This window comes from Talpa europaea, assembly GCF_964194135.1.
Source record: "Talpa europaea genome assembly, chromosome: 1".
Classification (NCBI taxonomy): domain Eukaryota; kingdom Metazoa; phylum Chordata; class Mammalia; order Eulipotyphla; family Talpidae; genus Talpa; species Talpa europaea.
The window spans coordinates 42,322,480-42,330,784 of record NC_140073.1 but is presented as its reverse complement, the minus strand read 5'-3'; the positions used below and the strand labels follow the sequence as shown (position 1 = coordinate 42,330,784).

General features: G+C 44.7%; 1 pseudogene across 1 annotated transcript; it reads left to right on the top strand.

The window, feature by feature from the left end:
* Positions 1-238: 238 nt before the first annotated feature.
* Positions 239-7,334, top strand: LOC311176492 (interferon-induced very large GTPase 1-like; annotated as a pseudogene). Its single transcript has one exon. The product of its transcript is annotated as an interferon-induced very large GTPase 1-like (transcript).
* The last annotated feature ends 971 nt before the right edge of the window (positions 7,335-8,305 follow it).

The window sequence follows — 8,305 nt, the reverse complement described above, 5'->3', positions numbered from 1 at the left end:
AGGTCCTGATCCAGCTTAACTGAGAGTCTTCTCCTTCCACAGCCATGGTCCACGGCACAGACAACTCCTGAGGACTCCCAACTCCCAGGGGAAAGAGGGCAAGACTCCAGGAGATGCTGAGAGAAGTGGGGCTGGCAGCTGAGTACTGGTTGCCACAGCTGCAGGAACATCTTGGCGTCACCTGTGCCCAGGCCTTACCACACCTAGAAGAAAAGGACCTCCAGAGGCTACAGGCCCAGGCACAACATCCCTGGGAGACAAGGGCCCTGAAGAAACTGATGCACCTGTTGCACTCAAAGAGGCTTTTCGAGTCATAGGAGGCTCAGGTGGAAATGATAAGAAAGCAGCAGAAGCAGGCAGAGCAGGCACCGCAGGAGCTGAGAGGCTTGCTGTCAGCAGGGAGGCAGTGACAGGAAGAGGCAGTGAGGAGTAAAGAGGCAGAGCTGAGGCAAGCAATGGACATCCCCAAAGAGTACTGGCCACCGCCTCAAACGTCCATAAACGAGGTCATGGAAAACATGCAGAGACAACTTCACCTCACGGAGGGGACACTATCCCACAGACAAAACCTCCCGGACAGAGAGCTGGTGAGATGGGCATCCGGGGGACTGGCCCTGCAGGGAATTTACAAAACCAGCTCTGAAAGAGGCCTGACAGAGAAGAGAGAAGAGCTACTCAGGCTCCCCAAGGAGATCTCACTTTCTGGCCCTGGGCAGGGTCCGCACATGGAAACAAAAGAATTTACGTCTTCTGAAGACGAATCCACCTTCACCCAGACTGTAGAAAAACTAGGACTCACTGTAACTGCTGCAGCCAAGGGAGGACGTTGGGGATTTAGCCTGGAAGCTGGTACAGATCACAGCAAACATTCAGAATCCAAGGCAACCCGACAGTCACATTCTGAGCATTCCTATTTTTGTTCAACCAAGTTCAGCTACATCCCCCTGGCCTCCTGCCACTTTCCTCTTGATCAGCTCCAGTTCTCCAAGGCTGCTCTCCAGGAATTGCAATGCATTGAAGGCCTTCTGGGTCAGCCTGCAGGCCTGGACTGTCTCCTCCGGTTGAGGGGCAGGGCAGAAGCCTTCTTCCACAGGTTTGGCTCTCATGCTAACCAGGGCCCTCTGCATCTGGGAGGAATCTACTGGTGGAAAGCCACTGCAGAGGGTTTCCAGAGCGAGCAGCTGGCAGAGGTGAAACAGCAGGCAGCAGAGGCCCTGGATAGTTACATAAGGGGCAGCTACAGTGGCTTTGGAGTGCAAGGTGCCACAGGGGTGGACGTGTCAGCCTCACATTCAAAAGCAGATTCTCAGAAAACCACCTTCCAAAGCCTCCAAACCAAACTCCAATTATCCACTGCCCAGACAGGAGGCCCCCTGGAAGCAAACAGCCTCACTCAGTGGAATGCTGGCCTTGCAGCCAGTAATCAAACCTGGTGTGTCATTGGCAGGGGCCTTCAGCTGGTGCCGATCTGGGACATCATCCTCTCCAGCCACAGGAGTGATTTCAAGGACCCGCTAGTGGTAGCTAAATTCCTAAAAGACTGCTACACTGCCCTGACTGGCCTCCCAGCCCACATCCAGGAGGGGGAAGAATCACTGAGTGCTGAGGCAGAGGCTCGGGCCTTCCTAGAAGGTGTGAGATCCTGGGTGGTGGCTGATCCTGAAAAGCAACTTAAAATACTGATAGATTTTATGCAAATGTTGAGTGAAAAAGTAAGAAGTTATGACACCTGGATTAACATATGCCTTACAGATTGGGGTCTGCAGAATTTTCTATTAAACACTGTCAACCATTGCAAAAACGATTCCACTTATAACACCAAATTTGTTAAATCTCAGCTGTGCATCCTACTGTGTCCTCACATCTACAGCGTGACAAACTTTCCTCAGGCTCATTCCATCGTGCAATGGATCTTCCAGTCAGAGTCAGCACAAGAGCACGTCAACATCTCCCAATTTTCTGAACTAATAAAAATCTTAGAAGAAGCCTGGAATGATCTCCTGGAAGTGAAAGCCAAATCGGAGTCTCTAGAAACAGTAGAGGAAGTGCAAAGAAAGGCTACTTATGAGGTTAGCTTGGCTCTTGGCTGTTTCTTGAAAAACCTCCAAGAAAATGAGCAGCAAGACGTACAAGTCTTGCTACTTTGCATTGCAATTGGTGCAGGATACCATGAGGCAAACAAAACTTTTCAATATATTTTGGGGTATGAAGAATTAGACTTCCTAGTAAATGAAATGCAAAAAGCACACAAGAAATACCAGGAACTCAAAAGTACTTGCAGCTACAGAGCTCATGCATTCCTGGTGCTCACAGGGCTGACGGCCACTGCTAGAGTCACAACTCTTTCTCCACAAAAGAAAATGCAATGCTTGGAATTAATAAGACAACACCTGGGACAATCATTATCTGAAGAAGTTGCAAATATGCTCACCAAATATGGAGAATTGCATGATTGGGAAAACCTGGAGAAAGACCTGAAGTTGCTCGTTGATGGAGATTATGAAGCCACCAAGTCTCCATTGCAAGAGAATGAGGTGATGAAACCACTGAAAAATATCTTCCATGAAAAGAACCCACCCCATGAATCACAAGAAAATGAAATTAACAAATGGGAAGTCACAGAAAATAGGCCCTTCCTAGAATTACTCCAGCGTCTAGGCCTAGAGCATTACTACCCAAAAAGGATGAGCAGAGCTAACTTACATTTGACCTACAAAGCTTCTGTGCATAACACCCAGCCCAGTTCTGAACAGGACCTTCCCTTAAACTTCCTGCAGAAGCTGCTTATGCTGGATTATGGGCTGAGATACCTGGTCTTCAAAGATGATGGAAACACAGAAATGCAAGACTGCCCAAGCACCACAAGTCATGAAAACGAGGCATTTGATCCATATGCAGACCTTTTTGAAGATAGTGAAGGTCCCACTAGTTCTTCAGACTCTAATCCCAGGCCCCACATCCACCCTATGGATATTCAGATGGCAATTCTTCACTGTGCAGATGATTTTGCCAGACAATATATTTTGGGCAAACTTGCCATTTGTCAGTTTGCCCTTCCCCTTCTAATACCTAACCCCTGCACTTCTCAAATTGAATTCTCTCTCTGGTCTCTCAGTCAAATTAGGAAAACCTGGAAACAGTCAAGGACATCAGCAACCGAGAAGAGCAATTACAGGAATCAGCAGATGTGCCGGGTCTCTACCCCCATTGTGTCCTTTATTCGAGTTGGAAATGGCTTCTCTGCTTCCAAATCTCAGATCATGAACTGTCTTGTCAGTAAACGTAAACATGATGTCTTTTTTCACAGACACTGCAGAGGGAGCAGCAAAGACTGTCTCTTGATGGGAGGTGTGGTGGAAATCTGCTGGTTCTGTCCTGGTGGGGAAGAGGAGGACAGATTTCACACCTGCCTGGCCTTCACCAATCTCCATGGAGATGCAAAGGAACACCAGGAGCAACTCACCTTCCTGCAGAAGGTCTCCTCTCTCCTTGTGGTCCTCATGTCAACCACTCCTGACAATAAAGAAAACATAAAAACTGTCCATGACCTGTGTCAGTCATCAAAACCTTTGATCTTTTTGATCGATGACAAAGAAAAAATAATGGGCAGTAAGTCTGCCCAAAGAGTTAAAATCGGAATCAGAAACAGAAATGAGGCTGAATTAACAGAAGAGCTCGCAACTACAATCCAGGGTTTGCTAGAGCGATCTGATGCTGCTCTCAGCTTACAGGCCTGTGCCCAGATTGCTCGCCAGCAGGGATTCCTCATTGATGAGGATCAGAGAGATTGCAAGGAGGCCAAGGAAAAGGCAGAGACTCTAATGGCCCTACTGAGTGAGATGCAGATCTCGCAGATGAAGGAATATTTACTGCCCCTTCAGGGACAACTCTGGCACCTTTGGTGTAAGACAGACAAAGAATTGTACCATCTGCGAGAGAAGGGGAATCGGAGCATTGAACAACACAAGAGTGAACTTGAGAAGGAAAAACAAAGAATACGGCGTGAACAGTTGTCCAAAGCCTTTCCTCTCAATGATTTAATGCGATCTGTTCTTGAAATTCTTCATATGTCTTCAGAAACTCATACCAAACTTCATTTCCTCCAATGGATGAGTGTGTTTTTGGACAATCTGACTGCGGAACACTTGGAAATACTGAATACAAAAAAAAAGACTTTGTGGTCACAGATACAAACAGAAAAGCAAAATGTTCCAAAGAGCAACTATCTGAAAGACAGGGAATGTGAGATAGAAGCTCTCTCCAGAGAGATTAATGACTGTTCTCTGGGGATTGAGCAAATTCTCAGAGAAGTGGGCCAGATCTATGAAGCTCTGGAAGAAACTTCCTCCTCAAAAGATAACCTATTCCTACGTCTTCCCCAGATTGCTGCGGATCTGATGATCGCTGGGGTTCCCATTGAGCTGATGGACGGGGATGCTTCCTATGTGCCTCTGAAGTGGGTGGCAGCCGTGTTTGACAAGGTCTCTGAGAAACTAGGGGACAAACGACTCTTTGTTCTCTCTGTCCTTGGCCTGCAGAGCTCAGGGAAGTCCACCCTGCTGAATACCCTTTTTGGGCTGCAGTTCACGGTCAGTGCAGGGAGGTGCACCCGAGGGGCCTACATGCAGCTCCTGAGCGTGGAGGAGACATTCACAGAAGAACTTGGCTTTGATTTCATCCTGGTGGTGGACACAGAAGGACTTCGAGCCCCGGAACTCAACAACAAATCCAAGAATCGGGACAATGAGTTGGCAACCTTTGTCATTGGACTTGCAAACTTGACTCTGATCAATATTTTTGGAGAGAATCCATCAGAAATGCAAGACATTTTACAGATAGTTGTCCAAGCCTTTCTGAGGATGAAGCTAGTGAAAATATCTCCACGTTGCCTCTTTGTCCATCAGAACGTGGGAGAAGTCGCAGCGAAAGACCTAAACATGGAAGGACGGAGGCGGCTAGTGCAGAGACTGGACGACATGGCGGCGACAGCGGCTGAGCAGGAACAGTGCTCAGATGTGACCCGCTTCAGTGATGTCATTAAGTTTGACGTCAACACTCATGTCTACTACTTTGCCCACCTGTGGGACGGCAACCCCCCAATGGCCCCTCCTAATCCTCGCTACAGTCGCAACGTCCAGGATCTGAAGAGCAGAATTCTCCTGACCGCCAAGCAGGAGGCCAGGGGAAGCATCATGAAGATATCGGATGTAAAACTGCGAGTTCAAGATTTGTGGAAAGCACTCGTGAGTGAGAACTTTATTTTCAGTTTCAGGAACACCCAAGAGGTCGTGGCCATGAGCAAACTGGAAGCTAAGTATAACTCCTGGACCTGGGAGCTGAGGAGTCATGTGCTGGGCTTGCAGGACAAGCTGATCAACCAGATTCTGAATGGGAAAACCAAAATACTCAAAACAGAAGAACTTCATGTTCCTGTCGAAGCAAAATATGCAGCCATCAAGCAAGAACTTGAAACATATTTTAATGAAGATCCAGATAGTGAAATACTGGTTCAATGGAAAGCAAATTTTGAGAATAAGTTAACAATCCTTAAAGAGCACCTTGTTTTAGAGAGCCAGAGAAAAGCCAATGAACTGATCAGGTTTAAAAAAGGTCAAGAAAATCTGGATAACAAAAAATCAAGTTATGAAATGCAATTATTAGAAAGAAGTCGAGAGTTGGCTTTAACTGTAAAGTGCAAACAATTAAGTGAGAATAAGCTGTATCAAATATTCAATGTACTTTGGCAAAAATGGGTCTCTGTAGTGTCCCCAACACTCCAGCCGATTCCAGAGCCTCAGATTGATGTGGATGCAGAAAACATCCTTTTGCAACATTTCCAGAAGGAGAAAAATGTGGTGAACATACTGAGAGAAAATTCTGGGAGGAAGTTTCAAATAAATCCTAAGATACATGTCCAAATGAGCAGGGATTACTTATTATTTGCAAAGCACTTAAATGTTGCCGATATAGAGTCCATAGATGTGACTACTGCTCGCATTGTTTCAAGGTGTGAAGAAACTATTACCAACATTAGGAAGCAACAGCATGATTACGATGCAAGTCATTTCCACAAAATCTTGTCAATACTAGATGTAGAGGTGAAATCTTCATCAACCAAGCAAAGATACACATTTACAAGTAGATATAAAATGGATTTATCTTCAAGTTTATTCCAAAATGCAGCCAAAGAATTTAAGGAGATACACAGGGCATTCAAGCAAGCAAATGATCCCGTAAACTACCTGGAAAGCAAGAAAGATGATTTCTTCATGAGTTTTAAGATCTCTTGTCAGGGAGCAACTTCAATCAAAACATTTGTTGATTTCCTGTGGAACAAGCTCACTCCTGCCATCTCCACTGCCATAAAAGGGAAAATTCCCCCTAAAATTGCTGGGGACATGAGGGCTACCTGCCCGGAGTTCAGTGGAAACAGAGCCAACCTGGAGAAGCACATTCTCATCTCTCTGGCAGAAGAGGAAAATTTTCCCAAGTATGTCCAGTACATTCATCATTCAGAATTGTTTTTTAACAATTACATTGAAAATCATGTTAGAAGATTTTTTTCAGATAAAGGAACTCAGAAAATGAAGAAAATTTTAAATATAAGTTTAGATAATATCAAGAGGGCTGTCCTCTCCGCTATTCATGAATGCACAGCACAAACCAAAGATGAAAGCAGCACTGGGTCTGAGTGGTTGGATATGTTCTGTGATCAGCTGGAAAGTGAACTGATCTTGCCTCGAAAGGACTTGGTAGGCATTGAACACCAGGAGATAAAAGACATTTATTTTCTCAAAGAAGCCATGAGTGAAGCTTTGGATCCTGCAATGAAGACAGTGGAACAGAACTGTCTGAGCATGTCTACAGATGAAATAGTTCCTGAAGTCACAAAAATGCTCTCTGAACATCTCTGTGGCTGCTGGAAACAGTGCCCCTTCTGTGGAGCAATTTGTACAAACACAATCCCTGGACACGAAGGAGACCACAGTGTTCCCTTCCACCGTTCTCAGGCTGTCATAGGATGGCATTTTTCTGAAACAGACAAATTTGTCACCAATTTCTGTACTACTTATTTAGCAAGTGATTCCGACTTTAAGCTGCTTGATGGCAGGAGTATCCCATATAAGACATACCGCCTGGCAGGAGGAGAATTTGCCACATGGAGCATCACCCCAGACTTATCCTCCCAGCCATACTGGAAATGGTTCATCTGTCGGTTCAAATCAGATCTAGAAGAACGATATAATTATAAATTTGAAAAGCTGGGTGAAATCCCTGAAGAATGGAAAGAAATCACAAAGCAGGATGTGCTCAATGACTTGAAAAATCAGTAATTTTCAGTGAGCACAAAGGAGACCAAGCGTCAGAGCTAGAGTCACAGAGCCTGAGCCATCCTAATGTACTTCCACCTCACAGTCATAATCCTCGCTGTTTCCATTGTTCAAATAATACATCTGAAAATAACATTTCCAGAGTGGAAGATTTTCTGTGAAGGCTTTCATTTTTATTTACTTCAATTCTTTCTGCATTTATATATATATATATATATATATACACACACACACAAATGTATATACATGCATCTCATCAAATCATATCAAATTCATTTTAAAGTCCTACTGCAGGTCCTCCCCGGTGGCGCTTCGGTTGAGCGCTGGGCTGCGAAGCTGCCCACGGCCTCTGCGGTGCCGGTTCGATCCCCGGCTGCTCCCCGGCCACCAGAGGAGGGTCCCACATGGCGTGCATACCTATCCTGCCGCCCGCTGCTCCCCTCAGCAGTGTACTTCGGTCCTTCTGCCTGCTCTGCTCCCCACTCTGGCTCTGGTGAATTCTCTCACCCTCCCGCGCTTCTGACTGTACCCAGTGCATGTATAAAACAAACAAAACAAGTAAATAAATAAATAAATAAATAAATAACATGCCGCTATAAAAATAAAAAAAAAATAAAGTCCTACTGCATATTTTAAATTATCCTGATACCTTTTAATTTTAAAATTTATGATACTATGAAATTACAGAAATATTTTCATATGGGAAATCAAGATCATTGCAGACTATGACAAATTTCCATTATTTAAATATTTCAACTGGGATACAGTTCTTGGCTGAAATTACAAACTGCATTTTAATATAAGTGCTTTTTTTCACCCTCTGAAATAGTGACTTAAAGTTACTAAACATTAAATTACAAAATAATCACAGAAATCTCCTGTTTCCAGGCAATACAATATTTCATATATTCTGTTCTAGGAAAGAGTAAGCAAAGACATGACCAGGTTAATGCCTGTGACAATTCAGAATAATC